At 40.8% G+C, this 24,433-nt stretch overlaps 1 long non-coding RNA gene across 2 annotated transcripts in view; it reads right to left on the minus strand.

The window, feature by feature from the left end:
* LOC122556919 (uncharacterized) overlaps window positions 1-24,433 on the minus strand; it is a 244,429-nt gene that overhangs the window by 174,388 nt on the left and 45,608 nt on the right. The window contains exon 2 of one of the 2 annotated variants that reach the window (XR_015759752.1): window positions 23,225-23,366. This is a non-coding gene — a long non-coding RNA (uncharacterized LOC122556919). The remainder of the gene's footprint in view (window positions 1-23,224; window positions 23,367-24,433) is intronic. The other variant, XR_015759753.1, reaches the window with a different exon arrangement.

The raw sequence follows: 24,433 nt of genomic DNA on the forward strand, positions 1-24,433 counted from the left end.
ATAAAGACCATTAACAAGATCTTTTTTTCCCATTAGCTTCTTGTTATTAACTATCTTTGGGAAATCCATTTAATTCATTTATAGTCCATGGTGGTATCTTCCACCATGAAGACCAATACAAAATATTTGTTTAAATTAAATTTCTCTGTTTTCAATTCATGAATTGCATCTTCCAAGGTTCCCACAATTACTTTAAATACTCTCTTTCATTATATACATCTGTTGGATCTCTTGCTGTTTATTTTTATATTTCTTGCAAATTTTCTTTCATTATCATTTCTCTCTCTGTCTTTTTAGACTTCTGCCACTAGTTCCTAAAGAAACTCCCAATCCTCTATCCTACCATTAGTTTTCACTGAGCTGCATTCCTTAGTTTTTGGATTGGAACCACTCTTCTTGACTACTTTTGTCAACCACAGGTGCTTTATCCTTCCCATCGTGTCCTTCTTTTTGACCTATGTAAATTTTTTGCTGAGCATTATGAAGAATTTGCTCAAGTGTCTGCTTTTCTCATCCACGTACTTTACTCTGTGTATTTTCCAAGCCCACAGTAGACAACTGTTTCTCCATTCTTCTGTAATTGCCCTTCATTAAGCTGAATGCTGAAATCTCAGCTGAGATTATTTGTTCAAGTCTGAGAATGGCAATTAAAACTACCCTTGCCCAGCCCAAAGGGATGACTATTACCAATTAGGTAAGTTTACAATTGCTGCAGGAATGAAGAAAGAATGTTTACAAACTGCAAACTAAGTTAGTCCAATACTGATTTCTGAACCTTGACGTGGTCTCAGCATTTACAAACATTAGTAGCATAATTTATCACTTCCCATTTACTCACATGTTCCATTTATTTCACACGGCCCATTTATTCCACAAAGCCTCTGGAATTCAAAGTAGCATAAATCATCCTCAAAATACGCTTTCTATTGTTGAACTTGCCTTGATGCAACTGATTGATTGACACGGTTGTAACATTGCAGCAATATACACTTATTATATATTTCCCACAAACTCTCATCAACACAATTTTGTTGTATGGGCATGCCAACCATGACAATGCTGCTCATGATGGAAGATACTGCCACCATCCTTTTCTATAAAACTAAAGGATCTGCTTGTTTGAGTATGTATGTCTACAGGAAAACCACTTAGTGGTATAATCAGTAGAATTGCTTGTTGTTAACAGCGTTAATTTATTACATTAGCAATTGTTGATAGCTACATCAATATGATTGACATTGGTATTGAGGCATGGGGGACGGGGGTGCGGTGGGGGAAGAAGGTGGTGGAGATGTTGATTTTCACTTCTCTGTGATCCAAAACTGTTTTCCCCACAAGTCCATGTGACATCATCACCATGTATTGTGCTTATCTAAGTAAATAATTGATGAAGTATTGATAAGAGTTTTATCTATCATATATATGTATATATAAATATGTGGGAAGAAGCTAACATGAATTAAGGTTAAAGTTATATGTATGTCATGGCAATGTGGTTAAGGAATAGAAAAAAAAGCCATCTTTTCATTGTGGTAGTTCATTTTACTCTTGAGGAGGAGATATTATGATGTTGTAGGTGTACTGTACCTTGAACAGAGAGTGAAAGCTGGCAAGGACTTACGAGTGCAGAGTGTGCTGAATAATTTAAAAATGTAATATTTGGCTGTGAACCAAATAACTGAGCTGAGTTGTTCTGGTACACATCAAACTTGAATTTGGCCAATCAGTTTAAATTATGACCCAAGATACCAAAATCCAATTGAATCTGAATTTTACAGTTTTGACAACATCAAACTAATGAGATGTTTTGGGGTATAAAAATCGTGCATTTTGAACAGTTAGTCGAGCAGCAATGAGTACCAACAAACACAGATTGTCTGCAGACTCATTCTCTGAAAGATACTTGTTCACATGAAATCTGTGCAGCAGAAGACCAAAGAAAAGACCTAGAGAAATCTACAGAGGAAGATGCAGAGGAGAATTGACACAGCTGACTGGTTTTGAAATTTGATTTTTTTGTAAACCTTAATCGGGAGTTTGTATCGGATCAGTTTAGTGTTGTACACTGGGAGGTAGGTAAATTGATCAGACAAAGGAGGTTTAGAGTATAGATTGTTGTTTATTGTTCTTTTTGTCTTGGAATTTAATAATAAATTGTTACTTTTTTCTTTAAAAAGTGGGATTTGGTAGTTCTTTGTCACTCATACTTTTACAGATTACGGGGTGAGGTGAGCTTTTCTGTGTGTCTGGTTTAAATTAGCAGAAGGGTTTACCCTGTGTCGTAACACTGTAAGGCTCTTTCAACCCTTAGAAGACATATCTTAAGTCAAAAAAAAATCCAGAGCTCGCATAGCTGAGGGCTGCCACCCCATATTGCACTTGTCTATGATTTTATTTTCTAAACTGGAGATTTATGATTAAAACAAAAGTTCTGTTTTCGGAACTGTGAATTCAAAATGTTAGTGATCTGACAGAAATGAAGGGCCACAGTTCATTGCATGATCCAGTTTTGCATTAATTGTGAATGTAGAGCATTAAGCACAAACAATTCAGGAATGTGACTGACCATTTTAGTATGGAATATTCCATTCTACTGGATAGTACAACATCACCAGATCCTAATAGAGAAGTCTACATGGAAAAAAATGTTTCCTGTAACTTATCTTGAGCAGCTTATTAAAGTTGTTTGGTAGAAGGCCTGCCTCACCATTAAAACTTTCAAACAAGCATTGGGCTTGTGAGAAATTGCCTCCCCATCTGATCCTTATGAACACTAGGAGTCTCACACCTGCTGCATGTTGCCCTCAAAGTGACTGAGGTGGGAAAGAAACAATTACCTTATGGAATATGCCTTTGCAAGACAGCTCTGGAAAGAGATGCAGTAGCTTTTGCTAACATTCATATCATATTCATAATGCATGACTCTTTATTCTACCTGTTAGAGGCTTGCATCTTGAGATAATCTCATTTGGTTCTGAAGGGCCATAAATTGATAGAAAATACCCTGCAGTCTGTCTGGAAGTCTTTTGGTACAAAGGCACTGTATGGTTTGGTGCAGCATGTTAACCCAAAAATGTTATTCGACTGTAAAACTAATTAAAATCATTTTTAATATGTTTCCATGTGTGATGTGGATGTCCATTCCATGGTACAGATTATTTATTTTTGTTTCTATATTTTTCAATTGAAAGGACAAATACATTTCCTCAATACTTTATCGTAAAAATTTCTTGAAGAAAATCTAAACAAGAAACAAAAATCTGCTTGTTTTCTTCCAAGTGTCACGTGGTCATGTGTTTTTCTCTGGCCTGCACCCATAATTAATGCAAATCCACCACTGCAAAGTTTGTGTTAAATATTGGCACAAAAAATCGATGTCTTATGTTTGGGTCAGGTATTAAAAGTTTTTAAAATCTGAAACAAGACATTGACCTGTCCGTAGCACAAATCTACAGTTTATGAAGGAACAGCATGAATCAAACAGTCAGCCAGCAGCGAGGAGGCAGATTGGTAATTTTAAGTATTTTAATAAAATCGATGATTTATTATACTTTTCAGGCTGTAATGCAGATGATCTGCTTTCCCAGGTCTAAAGAAACCTGACAACTGAAGTGAGGTGAAAATGGTGTTAGAGGAAATGTTAAAAGCCTTCACAATGATGTCTTGGTGGGCCATTATAGGCAGGAGCATTCTCCTGACCCTTCAAACTCCCTTCTTACAAAGCTCCACCATGGTCATAAATTGAACCATCATTGGCTGACTTGAGATCAGACACCTTCACCCAAGGCTGGAGGTCAAATCCCAGACTCTGAATCAGGCATTTAATATTGATTTCCCCAAACCATCTGAGCATCCCCACTCCCCCCCCAACGAGAGAACTCATCCATATTAATATCCAGTCATTTGTCATTGTGATATTCTACCGCTCAAATTCAACACTTTATAATTGCTCTTTTACAGGGCAAGGTGGCAAACAATAAAAGGAAGCAGAGCAGAGCAGAACAGTGGGTACAGGTTGAGCTCCTGAACTCCAATGATAAATCATTCACAGAGTCATTTCACAGTCCCTGGCAACCAAAATTACTTAGAACATTCAGAATGTTGCATGTTTTTACTTTTTGACACTTCTGAACTATCGTCAAAGCTTCATCCTGCTAGCAGTCAAGATGAGCAATATCTTGCTTTCCACTGCCGACACCTTGTCCCTTTCAATTTCCCTTCTGAATTCTTGCTTTCATACACCCATGAACCAATGTTACCTGCCCAGGTCAACGGCCCAAGGAAGTACAGCACTGCAATGGTGAAGAAGTCTTATTTTAATTTGATACTCATGGCCATAGCTGAGTTACCAGCTTTGTGTGGTCCTTTTAGGATAGTGTAAAGTTGGGATCAGCACTGATAAGTTATCTGGGCAGAATTGGATTTCAGCTGTGCCAAAGCTATGGAATGGCTAATTTATCAGATTGACAGAGGCAAATGGCATGAATGAATTCTGCTGCAGATGACTCAGATGAAGATTGTGATGTGGTAAGATGCACAAGGGTGTTGATTCAACACACACTGTGAAGTGATGGGTGTAACTTCCCATCATTCCATTGAATATGGAGGAGTACATTTCCAACTTGGAAGAGTGGATGGTGCAGAGCTTTCATTCCTGGCAACTTCTCCATTCCTCTGACACACTCAGAGGCACGGCCAATGCTACCGCCAACTAACTTCTGTCCTTCTGATGAGAATGCAACAAAAATTGTAACAAATCCAAGAGCTCAACACAAAAGAATATATCTGGTGTTTATTTTGCTGCAAGTATATCTGAAATGTTATCACCAAAATGCAGCAATCTATGAGGTCTTGATCTAAGAAACAAATTCAGCACATAAGCATAGTATTCCTCAATATCCTTGTTTTCAGACAAGCACACTGACATTTTGACTTCCACAGACCTGATAATATAGGCAGCCGTGCCCACAATTTCTCCTTATAAAAGAAGCACTTGCACACCCAATTTTCTTTCCTCCAGATTCCTTATGCTTGGTGTGACATCTGATATCCACTCCTCACTATTACCTGCTAATTCCCCTCAGATGAAGATGTCCAAGGTGATGCCATGCAGAAAACCTGAGGTGGGTGCAGTATAATTGTAAAAGCCATTTAAGCTCCTTCATTATATAATTGTTGTTCATAGATCAAGCAGTGCAGTAAAGGCCCTTCTGCCCATTGCACCTGCATGGACACAAACTACTATAAGGACACAGTGAGGTCTGCAGATTCTGGAGATCAGAGTTGAGAGTATGTTGCTGGAAAAGCACAGCAGGTCAGGCAGCTTCCGAGGAACAGGAAAATTGACATTTCAGGTCAGAGCCCTTCAATAGGAAAGAGGCTGAGAGCCTTGGGGGTGGAGAGATAAATGGGAGGGGTGTGTGGCTGGGGAGAAGGTAGCTGAGAGTACAATAGGTGGATGGAGGTGGGTGTAAAGGTGATAGGTTGGAGAGGAGGGTGGAGCAGATAGGTAGGAAGGAATATTGACAGGTGGGACAGGGCATGAGGTTGGTGCTGAGCTGGAAGTTTCGAACTGGGATAAGGTGAGAGGGAGGGGAAATGAGGAAACTGGTGAAGTCCATATTGATGCCCCGAGGTTGAAGGGTTCCAAGTCAGAAGATAAGGCATTATTCCTCCAGGCGTCGGGTGGTGAGAGAGCAGCGGTAGAGGAGGCCCAGGACCTGCATGTCCTCGGTAGAATGGGAGGGGCTGTTGAAATGTTCAGCCATGGGGCAGTGGGGTTTGTTGGTGTGGGTGTTCCAGAGATGATCTCTAAAGTGCTCTGCAAGAAGGCGTCCAGTCTCCCCAATGTAAAGGAGACCATGTCTGGAACATTGGACACAGTAAATGATGTTGGTGGATGTAAAGAAACTTTGATGGATGTGGAAGGCTCCTTTGGGACCTTGGATGGAGGTGTGGGCACAGGATTTGCAATTCCTGCGGTGGCAGGGGAAGATACCAGGAGGGGAGGGTGACTTGTTAGGTAGTTGCGGAGGGAACAGTCTTTGCAGAAAGCGGATAGGGGTGAGGAGGGAAATATATCCCTAGTGGTGGGGTCCATTTGTAGGTGGGGGAGATGTCACCGTATGATGCGATTTTTGCGGAGGTTGGTGGGGTGGAAGGTGAGGACCAAGAGGTTCTGTCCTTGCTGTGGTTGGAGGGGTAGGGTATGAGGACACCTTCAACCAAGTGGGAGGGGAAATTTTGGTCGTTAAAGAAGGAGGCCATCTGATGTGTTCTGTGGTGGAACTGGTCCTCCTGGGAGCAGATGCGGTGGAGGCAGAGGAATTGGGAATACGGGATAGCATTTTTGCAGGAAGTAGGGTCGGAGGATTTGTAAAGCTATTATAAGTCTACAGTGGTCCCACTTTGCAGGACTTGCCCCATAACCTTGAATATTATGGCATTTCAAATGTTCGTACAAATACTTTTTACTTTATTTTTCTCAAATTCCTTCAAAACATCCTCCTTTCACATTTTAATTATGCTTCTTTGTTATTGATCCTTCAACTGGTGATCTGTTGTTTTCTTTGTATCCGGACCAATCTTTTCTGCTCTAAAGTAAACAGACTAATCTATCCAGTTCTCTTCGTAACTGAACTGAACATCCCCAACAATACCCTGGTTAATCGCTTTTGCATCCCTCCATCCCATCCATCCCATATCGTGGTGACCAGAATAGTATTCAATACCCCAGCTATGGTCTAACCAAAGTTAGCTCCAATGTGACTTCCCTATTGTTATAATCTATGCCATGAGTAATAAAGACAAGTGACCCATATACCTTCTTAACTACACGGTACGCTTTTAACACATCCAGCCACCTTCAGGGATCAGGGACAAGCACCCCATGATCCCTCTGCTCCTTTGAGCTTTCTAGTGACCTGACTTTCATTGAATACTTGCTTGACTTGTAACTTCTTCTAAAGTGCATCACTCTGCACTGAGCAGGGTTAAATTTCATCTGCCGCTGATCTGCTCATCTGATCAAGCCATATATGTCCTCCTATAACCCAAGACCTCCTTACTCACTGTCCAACGACATATAATCCACAAATTTACCTATCACTGCCACCAACTCACCACCTGCCCCAACCCTCAATTTTCTTCTACATCACTTATATATATAAAACAAAACATAAGGGACCCAGCGCTGATCCCTGAGGTACTATACTGGACACTGGCCTCCAGTCACACAAACAGCCTTCAACCACCACCCTCTGTCTCCTACACTAAGCCAGTTTTGGATCCATTTTACCAAGTTACTCTGAATCTCATGTGTTTTTATTTTCTATATCAATTACTCATGTGGACTTTGACAAAGCTTTGATGAAATCTATATAAACTACATCAACTACGCTATCCTCATCTACACATCTGGTCACCTCCTCAAAGAGTTCAATCAAATGTGTTAGGCATGAGTTTCCTCTGACAAAGCCATGTTGACAATCCCTGATCAAAACCTCCTTCCCAATTTAAGATCATTTCTCTCCTTCAGAATTTTCTGTAATAGTTTCCCTACCACTGATATGAGATTTACCAGTCTGTAATTCCCTGGTTAATCTCTGCCACCATGCTTTTAAGGTGGAACAATATTTGCTGTTCTCCACTCCTCTGGCACAGAGGAATTAAAATTTGGGTCAGTGCACCTGTACTTTCCTCCACCTCCCAAAGGATTAGATTAGATTAGATTAGATTAGATTAGATTACAGTGTGGAAACAGGCCCTTCGACCCAACAAGTCCACACCGACCTGCCGAAGCGAAACCCACCCATACCCCTACATTTACCCCTTATCTAACACTACGGGCAATTTAGTATGGCCAATTCACCTGACCCTGCACATCTTTGGACTGTGGGAGGAAACCGGAGCACCCGGAGGAAACCCACGCAGACACGGGGAGAACGTGCAAACTCCACACAGTCAGTCGCCTGAGGCGGGAATTGAACCCGGGTCTCTGGCGCTGTGAGGCAGCAGTGCTAACCACTGTGCCACCGTGCCGCCCAAAGGTAAAACTCATCTGGACATTGGAATTCGTCTACCATTTTAAACACACCAAAACCTCCAATGCCTCCTCATTCCCTATGTCAACCAGCTCAAAAAACATCACAGTCCATCTTTCTGAATTCTGCACCCACATCCTTTTCCTCCAATGTGAAGATAGATATAATGTACTCATTTAACACCCTACCAATGTCCTTTGGCTCCACGCAGAGATTGTCCCCATAGTCCGTAATGGACCCTACCTTTTCCCTGGTTATCCTGTTCCCCTTGATATACTGATAGAATATCTTGGGATTCTCCATAATCTTACCTAATCTGTTTTTAATGCCTGCTCTTTGCTCTGCTAATTGCTTCCTTAATTCCCCTTTGCAATTTCTCTTCTCCACTAAGGCTTCAATTGATTTGCTCGTATTATACATGTTAAAAGCCTCTCTTTTCCCTCTTAGGTAGTCCTGAATATTCCTAGGCGTTCAGGGGTCTCTCAGCTCATTGCTTATAAACTTCATTCTATAGACATCGCATTAGGCATGTACTCTCACCTATTCCATTTTGAATGCCCCCACCATTCTCCTACACCCTACAAATGGTCTGTTTTGATTTACTGACAATTTCCCAGTTTACGTTTGGTCAAATCCTGCCATTATTTTAATTAGATCTGCCCTCTGCAACCCAAAACTCTTTATTCAGACCATATTTCTCCTTTTCCATCACAAACCTAAAATGTATCACTAAGGTGCTCTCACACACTACCACCATGAACACCTATTCAGTAATATTAGGTCCAGTACCACACTGTTCTCTTGTAGAATCATCTACATGTTGGTATAAAACACTCTCCTGAATACATCTGGCCCCCCTAAACTCTTTCAACTACACTTACTCCACTTCATCATGGTTAGGTTGAAATCTGCTTATACACTTACCATGTGATCTTGGGTTTGAACGTCACTTACTCATCTGCTTTCTGTATCTCTTGATTCCCTGGAAAACCAAAAATTGCCAATCCTAACCTTAAATATTTTCAGCAATGGCTCCAAAAACATGTTTCTCAACTGTTCACTGTGAGGGTTTTGAGGCAAACCTCTCTTTCTGTTACAGTATTATATTCCTCGAACAAAATTCACTTTATATTTGATTTGCCGGGAAGGATTGTGCAGAGAGATGCCAGGAGAAAATTATAGGAATAGATGTTAATTAACATTGTGATATTATGGTAATTCTGAAGACAAGTCAAGTTCAACTTGAACTATTAGTTAGATTCTGCCAGACCTGTTTCTCGTGCTTCCTGTTTTTTTATTCAGTTTCAAATATTCAGCATCCTTTTTTTTGTAGCATTATGGAAACCCAGTTATTAACTTCAGCAACTTTAGCATCCACCACAGTCGTAGTCACATTCCTGTTCCTTTTTTATGGATTTGTCCCCATAGGAAGTAAGAAGAAAACTGTCGCTGCGAATGCCAACCTCTCCCCCAAGAAATAACCAATTAAGGGTAAGGCTGGCAAACAAGAAGTATGGCAAGTGCTATAGGGGAATACAAAGTTAAAGATGTTGGAGAGTAAACGTACACTGGAGAAATATATTCTGGGATTGTTGAAGGCTATGTTACAGGGGCTGTATACTGTCCAGCAAAGAACAGCAGAAACAATGCGTAGTGTGCATGGTTAGTTTTACAACTGTTGCTTTAAGTGGTTGAAGTGTATGGCATTTCCCAAAGCAGTGTGAGTAGTAATTGAAAGGAAGAGTGTGTTCATTTATTAACTTGCCAGAAATTCTCAAGGCATTGAAGTCATTTTGGTATGATACTACAATCTTGGGAATGTGGAAGTTGGCAGACATTGGTGATACCAAATAACATGACTGACATTCCCATTGGCTTGGGAGACAGCAGATTCAGGGATTTCTCCTTTTATACTTCAGACTGATCCAAGAAAGCTTCAAAACCTTCAATGTGGAAGTTCCTGATCACTTTCCTGGCAGTGACTCAGTTTTGTTACACTCAGTACACAGATGGTACTGTACTGATGATACATAATGCTTCCAAAATAAAGTCAAATTATCAGAGTTACACAGTACATGTAGAGGAACATACCAAGGAAACTTAAATATCTCTCTCTCTCCAGACACCAGTGGCTGATATCCTACTTTTATTAATGTGTAACAAGATTGCAATCAAATTTTCAAACCTGGCCCTAGAGCTAAGCAAGATTGAAAAGGTTACATTGTTTTGGCGAGACGGTGGTGTAATGGCTATGGCACTGGACATGTAGCACATGCTAATGACCTGGGAACAGGGTTTCAATCCCACCATGGCAACTGGTGCAATTTGAATTCAATGACTAGATCAGGAATTGAAAATAATCCCAGTACTGACAATTCCATAAAAGCTCATCTAATTAATGAATGCACTTTAAGGAAGGAAATCTGCTATCTTTACCTGGTCTGGCCTGTACATGACTGCAGACCTATGGTAATATGGTTGATTCTTAACCGCCCTCTGAAGTAGCATAATGGACCATTCAGTTAAAGGGTAACAAGTGCTGGTCTTGTCAACAATGCCCATGAAAGAACAAAGAAAAAAAAAGGAATAAAACAAATGTGAGTTAAATTCAAATGAGAATGACAGATAAAGGGGGAAATGCACAGCCCCTGAGATAGGTGAGGGAACATCAAATTGGATGGATAAATGACTGGACTACTGCTATCCTGCCAATGCGAGCCATCCTTCTTTATCCTGTGGCCAGCTAAAGACACAGACAGGAGAAAGTGAGGACTGCAGATGTTGGAGATCAGAGTCGAGAATGTGGTGCTGGAAAAGCACAGAAGGTCAGGCATCTGAAACGTCGATTCTCCTGCTCCTCAGATGCTGCCTGACCTGCTGTGCTTTCCTAGCACCACACTCTCGACTAAAGATTCAGCCAGTTGATCCACCCTTAGGCCTATTGAATCCAGTTGAAAGCTTGTTCCCACCATATATGGTTTATTTTTTTCATTCACGGGATGAGGACATCACTGGCTAGGCGAGCATTTATTGCCCATCTCTAATTGCTAAGAGTCAAGAAGGACTTATGCCCAAAACGTCGATTCTCTTGCTCCTCGAATGCTGCCTGACCACACTCTCAACTCTATGAAGCACCTGCAGTCCTTACTTGCTCCTAATTGTTAAGAGTCAACCACATTACTATGCTTCTAATGTCACATGTAGGCCAGAGCAGGTAAGGTTGGCAGTTTGCTTCCCTCATGGGCCTTAGTGAACCAGATGGTTTTTCTTTTCTTGACAATTAACAATGGATTCATGATCATCATTAGACTCTTAATTCCACATATTTATTGAACTCAAATTCCCCCATCTGCCATGACGGGATTCAAATCCCAGCTCCTCAGAACATTACCTGGGTCTCTGGATTAATAGTCCAGTAATAAACTAGACCATCACTTCAGGAAGATAGAATGAAGCAGGCCAGCCTGGGGACACCATTCACAAGATAATGTGCCTCCCCTACCTCTACTTCAGACTTTTCCTAGCATCCAAACCCAATCTCCTTGCACACGTTAAAGTCCTCAAAACTTTCTGATCAGCAACCTCGGACTGAGCTTAGTCCAGCAGCCATGTTTCTTCACAGGATTCCCTCGTAGTTGTCACCATTGAGTTCGGATAGAGCAGGTACCACTCTGATCAGGTGGCAGCTCTTGAAGATGGGCAATTCTTTTCCTGAGAATAGAATTCCCATAATCATCTTGTTAAAGATATTATCTTATTGCCTATTATCTCAGAGGGGCAACCGGTATAAAAGTGCTTTCCATCAGAGAGGAGGTTGAGTAACATGTCCCTCCCACTCAATAAAACTCAGTCCAATATCTAAAACTGAACTGAATTCATAACGTTCATGTTCCTTGCTGACTTGCAATCATAAAGGTGTCATGTTTATGATGAGATGTTATAGATGAAATACCGGATTCTTAAAGGTCAAGGAAATCAGGCATGCATTTCTTTTCATCTCAGTATACTCAATCTAAGAAGTCAAGCAGACAAAATGTTGATTGCAAAATTGGATTTCTTATGGCTAACAGTTTTGCTGCAACAGGTACTCTTACTGCCAAAATGATGTCTGTTTTGTACACTATGCCAGACTTGTTTTGCTGAGGGCATTAATGTAGGTGTTAGGAGTACATAATGTTTTCAGTTATTAGAGAGGAACCAGACTGCAATATTAGTCAGCCTATATGCAGACACATACAGCTGATTATACATTCAGCAGTGGGTGGGAAACCCATTGACAATATTTTGAGAGATCATTTCAATTCGTAAGTACTTTTTCTGTTTAAGCTTTTGGAACAGTTCAGTACTTTAACGAGTTGGTTATATTTGCAGAAACTTGGAAGGAGTGGTGTTGGATGTAGAGAAGGACTTGTTTGTGCAGGCAAGAATTTCAGGAATACAACTTGCTTTATCTTATGGGTTCTATAGTTATTCTTCCTGCTAGGTTGAAACATGAGATTGAGCTGAAGCAGAAGCTGCAATTAATAGGAAGAGCTGATAGCGTACCAACCTAAAGGGTGAGGGCTTTCCACATTGTTCAGGAATCTAAAACTTGGACAGTTCCAAAATAAAGTGCCTCCCTTTTAAATTAGAGATGAAAAGGAATTTATTCTTTCAGAATTGATTATTTTTGGTATTCTCTACCACAGAGAGAAAGGAGAATGGGTTATTAAAACTCCAAACATGTCAAGGGATTTAGGGGTCGGGTAGAAAAATTATGTTAAGGCTCTAATCAGATCAGCCATGACAGAGCAGGCTTGAGTAACCAAATAGTCCATTCTCACTGCTATTTCTTAAGTTCAACTTCTCAAATGCCAAGCAATGATAATCTGTAACAAGGGAAAATTACCCCATGGTAGAATTTCAAAAGCATTTTGATTAGGAACACTATTAACATTCTGGGTATCACCAATTACCAGAAACGTAACTGGGCTGACTATATAAAGAGTAGGTGAGAGGTTGGAATTCTGAGTTGATTAATTCACAATTGTTGCTCCTTAATGCCTATAAGGCATAGGCCATTATTGACGGAATTACCCCCACTGACCTGAATGAGTGAAACTCTACGGACACTCAAGGAATTCAACGCCATCCAGGACAAAGTAATCCAAATCCCATCCAGCATGTGACAATGTGACAGACACATTTTAAAGTATGAGAGGAGAATATATCATATTCTTTTGAATAGACAGAAGTAGGAGGAGTGTGCTGATGGCTTTGTCAAAATTGTGGGCTTTCCAAGGTGCAGCACACCAATGTTATGACCAAATCCCCATTGAGATTCCTCAGGATTTTACACATTCAGAACAATTATCCCAAATTGTTAAAGTCCCAGGTGAGATGTGATAAAATGGTTTCCTTCTTTATTCACCAATTCCCTTCTTCGCTTTATGTTTTTAAAACAGCAAATTAACCAGGCTTCTGAGTTAACAAAAGAGTGAGTTTATTGAGCATAAAAAATGAGAAGAAATAATAATGCAATACACATTCACAAAGACTCAGAATAAGAAGTAAGTCCAAAAAGAAAAATAAACGTTAAAAGTCCCTGAGTCAGTCATGATGAATAGATCATAGATGTTGTGGCTGTTACAATGAATGTGACCAGAAAACTAGTTTGGCAGGGGAGTGGGAACCGGAGCTACAGATCTGAAGATGGAGTAGCTAGTGAACAGCCAGATACAGTGTGCAGAGAGTCTGTGAGGAGGGATAGACAGTTGATAGGGCAAAGTTGCATTCAGTGTGATGGGTTGAAGTGTTTCTATTTTAACACAAGAAGTGTCAGGAAAAAGGGTGATGAACTTGGATAATGGATTGGTACTTAGAACTATGATGTTGTGGCCATTGTGGAGACTTGGATAACACAGGGATGGGAATAGTTGTTGGATGTTTCAGGGTTTAGATGTTTCAATAGAAATAGGGGGAAGGTAAAATAGGTGGGGGAGTGGCATTGCTAATCAGGGATAGTATCACAGCTACAGAAAGGGAGGTCGTCAAGGAAAGTTTGTCGACTGAGTTAGTATGGGTGCAAGTCAGAAACAGCAATGGAGCAGTCACTTTAATGGGAGTTTTCTATAGACATCCAATAGCAATAGAGACACAGAGGAGCAAATTGGGAGGCAGATTTTGGAAAAGTGCAGAAGTAACAGGGTTGTTGTCATGGGTGACTTCAACTTCCCTACTATTGATTGGAACCTCCTTAGTTCAAATAGTTTGGATGGAGCAGTTTTTGTTAGGTGTGTCCAGGGAGGATTCCTGACCCAATATGTAGATTGGCCGACTAGAGAGGAGGCTATATTGGATTTGGTGGTTGACAACGAACCAGGCCAGGTGTCAGATCTCTCAATGGGAGAGCATTTCAGTGATAGTAATCACAACTCCTGACCTTTGCTAAGTTATGAGAGGGAAGGAGCAGACGGTATGGGAAAGTATTTAATTGGGGGAGGGGGAATTACAATGCTATTAGGCAGTAACTGGGGCACCTAAATTGGGAACAGATGTTCACAGGAAAATTCACAACAGAAATGTGGAGGTTGTTTAGGGAGCTCTTGCTGATAGTGCTGGAAAGGTTTGTCCCAAAGAGGTAAAGAAAGGATGGTAGGGTGAAGGAACCTTGGGTGAAAAGGGATGTGGAACATCTAGTCAAGAGGAAGGAGGAAGCTTACTTAATGTTGAGGAAGCCAGTATCAGATAAGGCTCTGGAAGGTTGCAAGGTAGCTAGGAATGTGTTGCTGGAAAAGCGCAGCAGGTCAGGTAGCATCCAGGGAACAGGAGAATCGACGTTTCTTCAGGAAGCCCTTCTTCAGGGCTTATGCCCGAAACGTCGATTCTCCTGTTCCCTGGATGCTGCCTGGCCTGCTGCGCTTTTCCAGCAACACATTTCCAGCTCTGATCTCCAGCATCTGCAGACCTCACTTTCTCCTGCAAGGTAGCTAGGAAAGAGCTGAAGAATGGACTTAGGAGAGCTAGAAGGGAGTATGAAAAAGCTTTAGCAGGTAGAAATAAGGAAAACCCTAAAGCATTCTGCACTTATGTAAGGAACAAGAAGATGGTCAGAGTGAGGGGAGAGCCGATCAGTGCTAGTGGAGGGAAATTGTGCCTGGAGTTAGAGGAGGTAGGAGACATCCTTAATAAATACTTTGTTTCAGCATTTACTACTGAGAGGAGCCTTGTCGTTTGTGAGGACAGCATGAACAGGATGATATGCTCAAACAGGTTGATGTTCGACAGAATGAGGATGTGTTGAACATTTTGAAAAACATAAGAATAGATAAGTCCCCTGGGCCACATGGGATATACCCAAGGTGACTACAGGAAGTGAGGGAAGAGCTTGCTGTGCCTTTGGCAATGATCTTTGCATTCTCACTGTCCACTGGAGTAGTACCAGATGTTTGAAGGGTGGCAAATGGTATTCCTTTGCTTAAAAAAGGGAGTAAGGATAATCCTGGGAATTACATATCTGGATAGTAGTGTCAGGATAGGTCAGAGTCAATATGGATTTATGAAGGGGAAATCATGCTTGACTAATCTTCTGGAATTTTTTGAGGATGTAACTCTGAAGATGGACGAGGGAGATCCAGTAGATGTAGTGTACCTGGACTTTCAGAAAGCCTTATGATAAAGTTCCACATAGGAGGTTAGTGAGCAAAATTAGGGCGCATGGTATTGGGGGAAAAGTACTAACTTGGATTGAAAGTTGGTTGGCTGACAGGAAACAAAGAGTAGTGATAAATGGCTCCATTTCGGAATGGCAGGCAGTGACCAGTGGGTACCGCGGGGATCAGTGTTGGCCCTGCAGCTTTTTACAATATATATTAATGATATAGAAGATGGTATTAGTAATAACATTAGCAAATTTGCTGATGATACTAAGCTGGTTGGCAGGGTGAAATGTGAGGAGGATGTTAGGAGATTACAGGGTGACCTGGACAGGTTAGGTGAGTGCTGAAAATGTGTTGCCGGAAAAGCGCAGCAGGTCAGGCAGCATCCAGGGAACAGGAGAATCGACGTTTCGGGCATAAGCCCTTCTTCAGGAATGAGGAAAGTGTGTCCAGCAGGCTAAGATAAAAGGTAGGGAGGAGGGACTTGGGGGAGGGGTGTCGGAAATGCGATAGGTGGAAAGAGGTCAAGGTGAGGGTGATAGGTCAGACTGGGGTGGGGGCGGAGAGGTCAGGAAGAAGATTGCAGGTTAGGAAGGCGGTGCTGAGTTCGATGGATTTGACTGAGACAAGGTGGGGGGAGGGGAATGAGGAAAGGTGAGTGGTCAGATGCATAGCAGATGCAGTTTAATGTGGATAAATGTATGGTTATCCACTTTGGTGGCAAGAACATGAAGGCAGATTACTACCTAAATGGAATGAATTTAGGTAAAGGGGCAGTACAAAGAGATCTGGGTGTTCTTGTACACCAGTCAATAAACGTAAGCATGCAGGTACAGCAGGTATGAAGAAGGCTAATAGCATGCTGGCCTTCATAACAAGAGGGATTGAGTATAGAAGCAAAGAGGTTCTTCTGCAGCTGTACAGGGCCCTGGTGAGATTACATCTGGAGTATTGTGTGCAGTTCTGGTCTCCAAATTTGAGGAAAGACATTCTGGCTATAGAGGGAGTGCAGCGTAGGTTCACGAGGTCAATTCCTGGAATGGCGGGACTACCTTACACTGAAAGACTAGAGCGACTGGGCTTGTATACCCTTGAGTTTAGAAGACTGAGAGAGGATCTGATTGAGACATATAAGATTATGAAAGGATTGGACACTCTGGCAGCCGGAAACATGTTTCCGCTGATGGGTGAGTGCCGAACCAGAGGACACAGCTTAAAAATACGGGGTAGACCATTTTAAGACAGAGATGAGGAGAAACTTCTTCACCCAGAGAGTGGTGGCTGTGTGGAATGCTCTGCCCCAGAGGGCAGTGGAGGCCCAGTCTCTGGATTCATTTAAGAAAGAGTTGGATAGAGCTCTCAAGGATAGTGGAATCAAGGGTTATGGAGATAAGGCAGAAACAGGATACTGATTAAGGATGATCAGCCATGATCATATTGAATCGTGGTGCAGGCTCAAAGGGCAGAATGGCCTACTCCTGCACCTATTGTCTATTGTCTATTGTCTACAGACCAGTCAGTCTTATGTCTGTGGTGGGCAAATTATCCGACAGGATTTTGAGATACAGAAGTTATGATTATTTACAAAACCATAATTTGATTAGAGATAGTCAGCATGGCTTTGTGAGAGGCAGGTCATGCCACACAAGCCTTATTGAATTCTTTGAGGATGTGACAAAACACATTGATGAAGGTAAAGTAGTGGATATAGTGTACATGGACTTTAGCAAAGTGTTTGATAAAGTTCCCCATGGTAGGCTCATTCAGAAAGTAAGGGGGCATGGGGTACAGGGAAATCTGGCTGTCTGGATTCAGAATTGGCTGATCCATAGAAGACAGAGGGTGGTGGTCGATGGAAAATATTCAGCCTGGAGCTAGGTGACAAGTGGTGTTCCGCAGGAATCAGTTCTTGGACCTCTTCTCTTTGTGATCTTTATAAATAACTTGCATGAGGAAGTGGAAGGTTATTAAGTGTGCCAATGTCATGAAGGTTGGTGGAGTGGTGGATAGTGTAGCGGGCTATTGGTGGTTGCAACAGGTCATTGACAGGATGCAGAGCTGGGCTGATAAGTGGCAGATGGAGATCAACCTGGAAAAGTGCGAAGTGATTCATTTTGGAAGGTTGAATTTGAATGCAGAATACAGGTTAAAGGCAGGGTTCTTGGCATTGTGGAGGAACAATGGGATCTTGGGGTCCAAACTGGCTTTCTGAAAGAAGGCAGCGAGTGGTAGTTGATGGAAAATATTCAGTCTGGTGTCCAGTTACTAGTGGTGTGCCACAAGGATCTGTTTTGGGACCACTGCTGTTTGTCATTTTCATAAATGACTTGGATGCAGGCATAGGTGGATGGATTAGTAAATTTGCAGATGACACTAAAGTTGGTGGAATCATGCACAGTTTAGAAGAATGTTACAGGTTGCAGGGGGACTTGGCTAAACTGCAGAATTGGGCTGAGAAGTGGCAAATGGAGTTCAATGCAGCTAAATGTGAGTTGATGCACTTTGGGAAGAATAACAGGAAGGCAGAGTACTGGGTCAATGGAAAGATTCTTGGTAGTGTGGATGTGCAGAGGGATCTTGGAGTCTATGCACATAGATGCCTGAATGTTGCCACCCAGGTTGATAGTGCTGTTAAAAAGGCATATGGTATGTTAGGTTTCATTGGTGGAGTGATTGAGTTCCAGAGCCACAATATCATGCTGTAACTATACAAAATGCTAGTGTGGCCACACTTAGAATATTGTGTACAGTTCCGGTCGCCATATTTCGGGAAGGATGTGGAAGCATTGGAAAAGGTGCAGAGGAGATTTACCAGGATGTTGCCTGGTCTGGAGAGAATTTCTTATGAGGAACAGCTGAGAGACTTGGGTCTGTTCTCATTGGAAAGAAGAAGGCTAAGAGGGGATTAGATAGAGACATACAAGATGATCAGAGGATTAGGTAGGGTAGACAGTGAAAGTCTTTTTGCTCTAATGATGACGTCAGCTTGTATGAGGAGACATAACTACAAATTGAGGGGTGATAGATTTAAGACAGATGTCAGAGGCAGGTTCTTTACTCAGAGAATGGTAAGGGCATGGAATGCTCTGCCTGCCAATGTAGTTAACTCAGCCACATTAGGGAGATTTAAACAATCCTTGGATACGCACATGGATGATGATGGGATTGTGTAGGGGGACAAGCTGAGAATAGTTCACAGGTCAGCGCAGCATCGAGGGCCGAAGGGCCTGTTCTGCGCTGTATTCTATGTTCAATATTCATAGATCTGGAAAAGTTGCCAAAACTTTGATAGGGTTGTTAAGAAGGTGTGTGGTGTATTGGCTTTCATTAGCAGGGAGATTGAGTTTAAGAGCCACGAGGTTATGCTGCAGCTCTATAGAGCTCTGGTTAGACTACTTGTGGAATATTGTGTTTAGTTCTAGTTGCCTCATTATAGGAAGGATGTGGAAGCTTTCGAGAGGAGATTTACCAGGATGCTGCCTGGACTGGAGGGCATGTCTTATGAAGGAAGGTTGAGGGAGCTAAGGCTTTTCTCATTGGAGCAAAGAAGGGTGAAAGGTGACTTGATAGAGTTGTACAAGATGGTGAAAGGCATAGATACAGTGAATAGTCAGAAACCTTTTCCCAGGGCAGGAATTGCTATCAGAAGGGTGCATAATTTTAAGGTGATTAGAGGAAGGTGTAAGGGAGATGTCAGAGGCTGGTTCTCTACACAGAGAGTGGTGGGCACATGGAAAGTACTGCCAGTAGTAGTAGTAGAGTCAGATACATTAGGGACATTTAGGCGACTCTTGAAAAGGCACATGGATGATAATACAATGAAGAGTATGTAGGTCAGTTTGATCTTAGAGTAGGATGAAAAGTTGGAACAACATCAAGGGCTGAAGAACCTGCACTGTCCTCTACTGTTCTATGATCAATGTAAGCATTGGCATTGAAAGTTGAACAGTCAATTTGAGATATTTGGTTTTTCAGGTTGATTGAAATTCCTTTGTCCTAGTTCCTTGAGACAGTAGCTAGCTGGCAACACTCAAAATGAATCATTTTTTACTTGCAATTCAGGGGTGGTTAGTTAATGGTTCTTCAACTGTAAACTTCACCAGCAGTTGAAACTTGGCTAGTTCTAGTGTATCTCAGTTCACAAGCCCAAGTTCTTTACTGACATGCATTGTCCCACCTGCACATGGAACCTCGGGCTGAACTGACTTTTAATCTCTGCTTTGTATCTTCTTGAAAAGAGGATATTCAAAAGATGACTCACACCCAGACAACTGTCTTTTTTCTTTCATCATGTTTGCAGTCAAAGATAATTTCCAGGAGATTACAATTCAGCTTGTGATGGATCCTTCATTTGAAGCTTCTAACATACATGAAAGACAGAAATTCCATGGTTAGCAGCTTTGCAGATACAAAGAAAAGCTGGACAGCTTTTAGGTAGGTGAGACAAATCATACCTGTTACAAATTTTGTCAGTTTTTTCTCCTTTGCTGGCTAAAGCAATAGGCTTGGCTGCACTTAAGTCACGTCATTATTGTCATTGAACCATAAAATCCCTACAATGCAGAAAGAGGCTATTCAACCCATCAACTCTGCACCAACCCACTGAAGAGCATCTCACACAGACCCAACACCCATCCATATCTCCAGATTCCCACATTAACCATGAATAATCCACTTACCCTGCACATCTTTGGACCCAGGGTCAATCTAGTGAACTTTCTGGACTCCCTCCACAGCCAACATATCTGTCCTTAATAAGGGCCATAAACAGTTCACAATATTTCAGCTATGGTCTGACCCGTGCCTTGCATTGTTTCAGCAAAACGTATACTTTGATCATTGCCTTGAAAATAATGACTAAAGTCCATTTGCCTTCCCCATTAGTCTCTGAAGCTGGATGTTAGCTTTTTGTGATTCATGCATGATTCAAATCCTTTTGTGCTCAGTGTTATCTTTCATAACATTACAAGAAACTAATTGTCAATAAGTGATATTGAAATACCAACAAATGTTTATTAATGTGCTATTCTATACAAATATAAAATTCACAGGCATTTCTGTGTCTAAGCATACATTAAGATATTATTTTACAAAGAACAGTATGTTTTACATACTTCTAGTGATCCCATTAAGAGGACTCTAGGAACGTTATGCCCTCAGGTCACAAAGCTGTAATACAGTGATGATATCCTGAGAACACTTCTTAAAGATAGACTGACATAATGATCATGAGGTACAACACAACATCTTGTCTGAACAGAACATCTCTCCATTTGTCCATCTCCTGCACCAGATCTCTGATTGTTACTTCTGATAATCTATGAGCCTATTATCTGCTATTTACACATCTACATAATTCTTCAGGGATTAACCTTTTAGTACTGCAAGATCTTCCAGTACCTGATAGAGTCAAAACGCACATCCCCTTTAAATGTGCACATTAGCTTTAAGTATACCAGGCCAACCTCAGGCATTGCTAGCCTCACAAAAACTTGACCTCACCGTTGCGTAAATCAACATCGCAATTTTCATGGAGCTGCAGGTCATTATCATTTAAAGTGGCAGACAAAATGATGAATACATAATGCCTGTATCACCCAGAACATGCATGGAGTAGGTGAACATCACAAGCCCTGTGTCTGTTTTTGGGTCTATTGAACTTTAATCTTTTTTTAAAGATCTCTTTGTACCTTGGTAGAGCTATAATTGTCAAAAATGACTGTGTATCCTTTCCTCTTTTAGCAAGAATGTATTTAGAGTTATTAATGCATTCTTTGGAAACACCAATGATTTAGATAACTTTCTAGAAAGGTTATCAAATCTGACGGCATTAGTGTCCTTTGGGTCTCTTAAATTAGACTGGCATCTTTCTGTTTATGCACAACTGAACCAGCTTTCACCCAGGCAAAAATAAATGTATAAATAGAGCACCATCATGGAATTACATACTTCGAAGCCCAACATCTTTCTAACCTTCCTTAATAGTTCATATTTTGCAGGTAGATTACCACTAGTTCAAAACATTTAGCTCAGTTATTAACAGTTTCTAGTTTAAAGCCAAGCAGTTTGAATCAACATGAATCAAAAAAAGAGAAAAATCAATTTCAATCCAAAGAGCTTGCAGAGTTTACAGTTAAGTTAGTGTTTGCCAGTCTAAATACTGTTCAAAATTGTGTCAAAATATGTTTATTCAAATCAGTACATCTTAAAATTATCTCATGTCAATTTATAAACTGGACTTGATGCTATGAACAGACGGGACTAATCCATTAAATTTTGTTTTAAAAGTTAAGTTGTCCAGTTTATAACATATGGAAGCAATTGAAAAGAGATTTCCTTTTTAGTCAATATATACAGTAGAAAGAATGAAAGCGTATTGGTTACTTTCATGGTCATTGTCATTTACTCTCAAAGTCATTTCTGAGAGTGTAGTTCTAAAGGTTTTGGGGTTGCAACCAATTTCAAGTTTAATGCAGAAGGAAGCTGTTTTGTAAGTGTGCAACAGAAAGGGAAATTGGTGGAAGTTTAAACACTTCAACATGATAAATAGCCAGTGCGTCCCAGTGACACAACAATCTCCACAATTCTGCTTGCAGAAAAATTGAAATTTCTTGCACTACCTTCCAGCATTTGGAAGTTATCACAAAATCAGGAGTTAAAAACATATCACAGTTCCATTTGCCAATGCTGTTGAATGGTAGCTTTAAATATCCAAGATAATGTTGAAAAGTAAAGCTTTTGAACTACATTTTCCCCATTCAATCAAGGCTGGAAATAAATGATTTGTTTTGCCACGTTATGGATGCCAGCAAGTAATTTCGTCTCAAGCTTTCCACTTCCCAATATCAGTTGAAACTGAATTAATTTGCAACCTGTTATACTACTGATGCAATCAGGTCATACTTCAGTGATCTCTCATCCAAATAGCTGAAATTTAATTTCCATGTTTATCAGAAGTAAATTTTCAGTGAATTGGTATGTTCCTGAAATGAGTAGCAGGCTGGCAGATGTAGAGAAAATAGAAATTGATAGATAGCGGTTCAAGAAATAATAGAAGAGAAGGGAGATAATAGGATAAAAATAAACTTGAATTTGTACAGTGTCTTTCACAACCTCAGCAAGTTCAAAAATGCTTTGTGGCTATAGTCTTCATTGGGATGCAGGAAACAGGCAGCCAATTAATGTACAGCAAACAGCAGTGAGTGGCTCGAGAAATTATTTTAGTGATACTGGTTGAATAATAGACAGGAAAAAGAGTTCGAAATAATGCAGTTTGTACTAAAGCTTTTTAGAGATTGAGGCCTATAAAACTGGAAATGCAGTAGCAGATTTTTGAACAGCTAACAGCATTCTTTCTACTTCTCTAATATGGAGGCTAACAAGTGTGTATTCATCGATGAGTTTTAAAAATTTGTATGTTTAGGTCTGCACCTGAAATATGTTTTAAGTACTTTGCATATGCAAATAAGCAACCTGATATGTATTTGGGGTTCCTGCTGTAAGAAAAGTTTACTTTGATTCAACAGAATTTTTACATTTTCTTACCTGTATATAGATCAGGAGTTCAAATAGGGCTTATCCTCCGCTTCCCACATTCAGAGAACGTATCAAAGACTCAAACTGTTAACTCGGTTTCTTTCTCCACAGATGCTGTCAGACCTGCTGAGTTTTCCCAACATTCTCTGTGCTTGAATAAAGAACATGAGTTTGTGGTACTCCAGTAATCACCATTTCCTCTGACCAGGCCTCTAAAGTCCTATCACAGCTTTCTATTTTCTAATACCTGGCCTCTGATCTCTTGGCCATATGCCCTCTTGGGCCACAGACTGTTATCATCCGAACTTCCTCTGGCTGCTTGTTCACACCAATGACATAAGGACCAACTGCCAATATTGAAATACCTTGAGCTTCAAAATTGAGGCAGAAAGGTGTATATCATTCCAAAATGACTTAGTTGATTCTCTACTACATATTAATACTATTAAATTGATGAAATTACATGTGATAAATATCATGATATTGCTAATAAATAAAGGTATATTCTGATGTAAAAGTCAAGTGTAAAACATCATGACACTTGCTGCTGGTTCTCTCTAACATAAGATCTCATATGGGTCTGTTTTCTATTGAGTCTTGAGTTCCATTTACAAATCTTTCAGGTAACGAAGTATGCTCACATGTAGCAAGATCTGGAAAACATTCAGACTTGAAAGGCAGATAGGCAGGAATACATGTGTCACCTAAGTGCTAGACAATGATGGACTCCATCATGAGAATCCTAATCACTGCCATCCAATGGGATTACCATCACAAATCATTAGAATATTGAGAGTGTCACTGTACAATAACAGTTTAACTGGATGACTCACATAAGTACAATGGGCAGAATCTTATGAGTGATGTGGGCTATGACAATCAGACAAGATGCGATATTCACTCACGTGGATGAAGGATAGAAGAGATTATGCCCATGGAGCATGCAGTGGAATTGTGGACACAGTGGAATTTGGTGGAAGCCCAAAGAAATAAGCAGTGAGCTGCTGCCACTGGGTAACCAGCCTGGCCTTCATGTTTACAATTCGCATTGTCTTGTTTCTCAGGAGAGAAGGGGAGAATCAAGAAATAGAAGCAGGAATATGCCATCTGGCCCGACAAGACTGGTCCACTATTCAATAAGATCATGGCTGATCTTTTTGTGGACTCAGCTCCATTTACCCACCTGCTCACCAGAACCCTTAATGAGATAAAATTAGC

The sequence above is a fragment of the Chiloscyllium plagiosum genome, unplaced genomic scaffold, assembly GCF_037043375.1.
Source record: "Chiloscyllium plagiosum isolate Xiang-an unplaced genomic scaffold, Cpla_swu_hap1 HiC_scaffold_16, whole genome shotgun sequence".
NCBI classification, from domain to species: domain Eukaryota; kingdom Metazoa; phylum Chordata; class Chondrichthyes; order Orectolobiformes; family Hemiscylliidae; genus Chiloscyllium; species Chiloscyllium plagiosum.